The following is a 6000-nucleotide window of genomic DNA, read 5'->3' as shown; positions in this document are numbered from 1 at the left end:
TTTTTTCTTCTTTCGGCTGCTCCCTTCATCAGGGGTCACCACAGCGAACTGAGTCGCACGAAGACGTGGCAATTATTTTGACGCTGGAGGTCCTTCCCGACGCTACCGCAGCTCTCTGGGTGGAGCAGAGAGCTGCGGTCTAGGGCGCCCGGGGGAGCAGATGGTGGGTGTTAAGGGCCTTGCTCAAGGGCCCAGAGTGGGGCAAATGAGGGTGGAGGCAGGTGTGGCTGCTTCACCAATCCCACCCACACTTTTGATGTTGTCGGTACTGGGAGGCGCTGCCTGGAATAAACAAAAAAATAATAATAGAACAAGTATTCCTCTATATTTCTATACAGTGTAACAGATCTTGCACCAAAACATTAAGACTTTCCTTCACTGTTCAGTTCCAGTTTAGAACAACACTCTTCTCGAAAACGTCAAACGTTCACTATTCAAATCCCTCAGCAACGAGGGATATCGACGTATCTCTTACAGCTCTGATTAGGAGCCGGTGTTCTGCCATTAAAGCGTCACACAGTAAAATAAATCTGCTTTTCTCTCACGCTTCAGAAAGTCGTTGCCACCTAATCCTTTACTAGAATAAGAACCGAGAGCCGAGAAAACCCGTGTAAAAACAGGAAGGACTCACTAACAAATGAGCCCTCTAAGGAAAACACTTTCTGAGGCCCGATTCTCTTTTCTGCCACCCATTCCAGAACAGAACCCCAAATAAAGACCTGGACATTAACGAAAGACAAAAAGAACAGTAACTGAGCAATAAGAAAGAACAGAACACCCAAAGTGCAAAGACACTGTACCATACGTATGTTGAAATAGTTCTTGTAACTGAAATGAATTGCGCCGCTCAAGGTGGCTGCATGTTGGAGTATCTCTGTTACTTTCATTCTGAGATGTTGCTTTTGGAAACTTTAATTCATCTTTTGTTGGATGTAAATCACTTTTCTTTGGATGATTGTTTCCTTTTACCTTGTACTGAAACGTTTTTTTTTTTTACCTTTGGACATTTGTTATGATGCGTAACCATAACAACAAGGTGTTTTGTTTACAACCGGGAGCAACTGGTTAACATCTCAAAAACTCAAATAATATCTCAGCCACAGTGCCAAATTTAAAATGAATTGAAAAGGAGGTGCCATGGATGCATTCCCATCTCCCTGCCGGCTGTGCTCGAGTGCCTGACCACTGAGATCCTAAGATCTCCTAAGGAGATCCTGGAACTAGCAGGAAACACGGCTCGTGACAGCAGAAGGACCAGGATCGTCCCCCGGCACCTGCAGCCGTCTGTCCGCAGCAACGAGGAGCTCGGCCGGCTGCTGGGAGGAGTGGCCATCATTCTGGGAGGACTTCTGCCCGGCATTCGGGCAGTCCTGCAGCCCGTGGGAACTGAGAGGTCAGCCGAGTCCGGGTGGACTGATCAAACGGCATCTGTGGCCACTTTCTTCGGATCCGCTGTGGTACGGACCTTTACAAGAGATCCTTCCTGCCTACAGCCATCAGCATCTATAACATCTCTTAATGAAACGAGGATAATGAGTTACAACAACATTTAATTTCCATTTGGGATTAATAAATTTCACAAAGTATTTTTGAATTGAATTGAATTGCAATCAAGGTCTGTTGTTGTCTGTTGCGTCTTTTAGCAAAATATCTCAAAAACCACTGGATGGATTTCAAATAAACTTTTAGAAAATAATCATTGACTATACCTCGATCAACATTTAACTTTTGAAGTCAATCTGATTAAAGATGGCCGCCACAGTCAACTGAATTTAGAAAACACAAAAATGCAAACAACACAGTCAGTTTTAGAGGTAATGAGCTAAAAATTTGCTAAAGTGGAAGCTAAGACTAATTCACAAATTTGCAGAGAGTGGTGAAGGCTGCACAGAAGTCTGTCGGAGTCAGCCTCCCCACCATCACAGACATCTACACCTCCAGATGCAGGAAGAGGGCCACCTGCATCATGAAGGACCACACTCACCCAGCATACACTTTTTGCCCGGCTCCCCTCAGGAAGGAGGTTGAGGAGCATTAAGTGTAGAACCACTAGACTGAGGAACAGCTTCTACCCTGAGGTTGTTAGACTCAAGAATCTCTAAAACAATCGCATCATGCTGCTGATCTGTTTCATGTTGCTGCTGATCTGTTTCATGCTGATGTGTTCATTCGTACTCGTCTGCTCACACAGACTCATGTTCGTGCTGCTGTTCGGCGTATTGTTTTTTTTAATACTACTAGCGCTTAGCGTATTTTTAGTTAACGTTTTTCTTAGTTCATATCTTAGATCTTATTACTCTTTTTATTTTACATTTCAATACTTTTCTTGGATGTAACTGGGACCCTGTGTACACAATTGCGTTCCACCGCATGTATGACGAATAAAGAACCTTGTCTCCTTGAACAAAACACCAACAAGCACTACGTGTATCATATAACTTTTAATAAAAATGTTAGCATTAACGCTTGGCGTCAACCCTGTCGGTGTGTGTTAGTAAAATATCTCACGAACCACCTGTTGGGTTTTATTGAAACTTTTAGGAAATAATCATTGGACGGACATCTACAAATAATGAACTTATTGAGACAACACGATTTAACACGACAACCAGAGCGGATCAAACCAGCAAAACAAGCGGCTTTAACTGCCAGTCTGACAACTGCTGAGGTAAAGATTCGTATTTTGAGCACCAACAGGTCTCGCATGAGACGTTGCTAACGCAGTCCTTTTTGTTTTTTAAATCACAAGATGAAAGTTTAACGCACTTCGCTTTGGGACAATCCTGCAGTGACGGGGTTTGTTTGTTCTTTCCTAGCAGCCTTCTCGATCCCCTGCATCGCAGCAGAGGCATTCGTTGAGGACACGCGACATCGACGTGTGCGAACGTTTGCGTTTATGTGCACATCTGCTGCTGAGAGAGGCCGAACATCAGGCAGGAAGGGTGTGTGTTGAGTGGTTTCCTCTCTCGTAGGCTCACTGATCAGAACGAGCCGAGGGTGTGAAGGGTGTGTTCTCGTTGGGTTTTTGTGGTGGCAGTTGAGCTGGCAGCCTTTGTTTGTGTGGATAACAAACACAAACAGTGTGATGTTGAGAAAAGAATAATAAAAATAAAAAAAAAGCTAAAGTGTGCACGGTGCTGGAGGCTGTTAACCGTTGAGCTTGCGCTTGCCTTCCTGTGGCTCGGGGTCTGAGAACCTCAGTGTGATTGCAACTCGTCCATGTGACCTGGTTTCCGTTTGCCTGCCTGCTTCCGTAAAGAGTCTTTTTTTTTTTTAAGAAAAAGGGCATTAGGTGCTTCAGTCGGAGCAGAGCAATGCAGCCGAATGTCACACGCATGACAAGAGCTTCTGCAACTGCATGTAACCCAGCGATATGGTCAGGGGATCAACCGTCGGTGGCTTGGGAAATCCGCATCTAACCACCAGCGTGAGTACACGAGCCGGCTCTGATCTGCTGCTGCCGTGCGCTAAAAGGAGCTAAAATAACTTAGCTGAATTTAAACATCTTTAGCTTTTGAAGCACTTTGGCACAATATGCTTTTAGGCACACTGCAAACGTATCAAAGCCACTTTACAGAAATGGTACCCTTATAAACAATTAATAAATAGTTAATAATGCGGTAACTACTTGGTAATAATGCTGTTATTCATTAGAGGACCCCAAAGACCTTATTTGTGTCTGGACCATGGATCTGGATCCTAATTCATTCTTGCATAGATCCATATTGATTGTCAAATTTCAGTAGAATGGGACAATTACTTTGATAAAGTATTTACACAGTCTGTATTTTATACATTTTTCAATATTTTAATAATTATTTTTATGTGGCTCAGCTTTTCAAGTATTTACGGTAATTCGTTTTAGGCTGTGCAACTTTTCTAACATATATGGTATTTAATTTTAAGCAGTGCAGCTTCCATTTTTTAGCGTTTACAGTAATTCATTTTAGAAGGCGCCGCTTTTCTGATATTTACGGTAATTCATTTTAGAAAATGCATATTGTTAGATATTTACAGTAATTAATTTTAGGCAGTGCAGCTTGTCTGATATTTACAGTAATTTTGAGCAGAGTAGGTTTTTTGTATTTTTTAGCATTTACAGAGAATATATTAGGAAGATCATCTCTTCTGACATTTACAGTAAGTCATTATAAGCGGTATAGCCCATTTTATAACATTTACAGTAATCCGTGTAGTTTAGGCAGAGGTACAGAAAAAATTAACGAAATCCAGCAGTTGCAGATGTTACAGCGTGACGACAGGAAAGAACAAACTGTTTATCTGGATGGCTGTAAAATACAGCAGCAAAAGCTGGTAAAGGATTTAAACGTGAAACGAATTTAATCACGTCTAATTTATATAAACATGTTTACTATTATAGGTTAGCCACATGTGCTGTGGAAAAACGGAACGTAAAACCTCCATGTGTCCTTTGCACGACATTGGTTTGTAAATAAAATCGGGAAATTTCAGCAAAGTTGCTGTTCTCGTGAGAAAATATAACATTCGTTGCAGGCTGAGGCACAATTTCAAGAGTCTGTCCGATTCTTCTCTTCCTACGAATGAAAAAAATGTAGCTTTTAATATTTTGGTTCTTTTTTCTGAAGTCTAACAAGACTGAGTCGGGTCCTCTGGACGGATTCTTCTTTACGGAAAGGTTTCATCTTTTATCCGAAAGACTTCATCAGTCTTAGGAGCTGCAACAAACTCAGTCTTGTAAGCAGCACCTTCTCACAGTGGATCGACCAGTTTGCTGGGGACAGCCAAAATTAGCTGTTCACGTGATAAAGGAGGACATCATCCTAACGATGGATTGTTAGTGCCCTGATGGACGCTTGCTATTCACAGAGGGCTGAGTGATGCTAGCAACAACAGCATTGTAAGATGATGAAAGTGAGGTCTCCACCTCTGTTTAATGATGGACGAGTTCTCTTCACAAAGATGGCCTCCTTTACTTCCTTTCCTCTCTATCAAGGATGTGCACATCCTCATCCCTGAAAGAGTGACCTCTGGCTTGCAGATGAATGTAGACCGAAGAGTCCACAAACCTGATGATGTTGCTGGTCCATCCTTTTGGCCAGTGGCTGTTTAGTTTCTCCAATGTATGATTGATCACCCTCCTGGCACTGAACAACATACACAATACTACTGTTTGTGCAGGGGGACAGCATCTTTGGGATGGACCAGTCGTTGCCGTAATGTATTTTGGGGTTTGAAAGCCACTGGGACGTTGTTTAGAAAATAAACGTCTCCGTTTCTTTGAAACTTCCGCAACATACGGAATGACCACTGTTCATTGACGATGTCCTAAATATCCTAACTAGGATATCGATACAATATCCTAACTGGGCCTTCCTGAATGCAGAGAATCAGAATAAGCTTTATCATCAGTAACGAGATATAGCGAGAATATGTTCGTGCAGTCGTCCAAAAAAAGGGCGGAGTGCACGTAAGTGCTGCTATGATAGCGCAGCCTCTTATCCTTTTCAGAGTACTTTTTTAGATAAACTAAACTTTTCCTTAGTTTTCACATTTCCCAGGAGAAATTGATATGTCAGCCTGTTTTCAAGGCCAACCAGGGGAGTCCGATTCAGATAAGCCACAACTGTTGATTTTTTTTCAGGCAAACTGTTTTTTCTTGTCAGCCTTGAGTCTTACTGGTACTTTCAAGATCCGAAATGGGCAGATTAGTGTGCATTCTACTGGTCCGTGCTTACCAGCCCCTCCAAGGTTGTTTCCAACATGCTGGTGTGTCCTAAAACTGCAGGTGGCCTGCGATTCTCACAAATCACTTCCATCTTACAGTTTAGCTCGTAAATCAGCTGATTTTGAGTCCTCAAAGCACGAACCAAAGCTTCACAAGCAGGCAGCCTGATGAGGGTCAAATTAGCTGCAGTTGTCTTCTTTTACGTTGATAGACCAGGAACCAGCTGCTTCCAAAAAGCAGGAAACCTTTTATCATAAATCTAATTGTATATATGTCTTCGGCGTCCTCCTGAG

The sequence above is a fragment of the Nematolebias whitei genome, chromosome 20 (assembly GCF_014905685.2).
Source record: "Nematolebias whitei isolate Nwh7 chromosome 20, NemWhi1, whole genome shotgun sequence".
Classification (NCBI taxonomy): Eukaryota; Metazoa; Chordata; class Actinopteri; order Cyprinodontiformes; family Rivulidae; genus Nematolebias; species Nematolebias whitei.
This window is presented reverse-complemented; position numbering follows the sequence as displayed.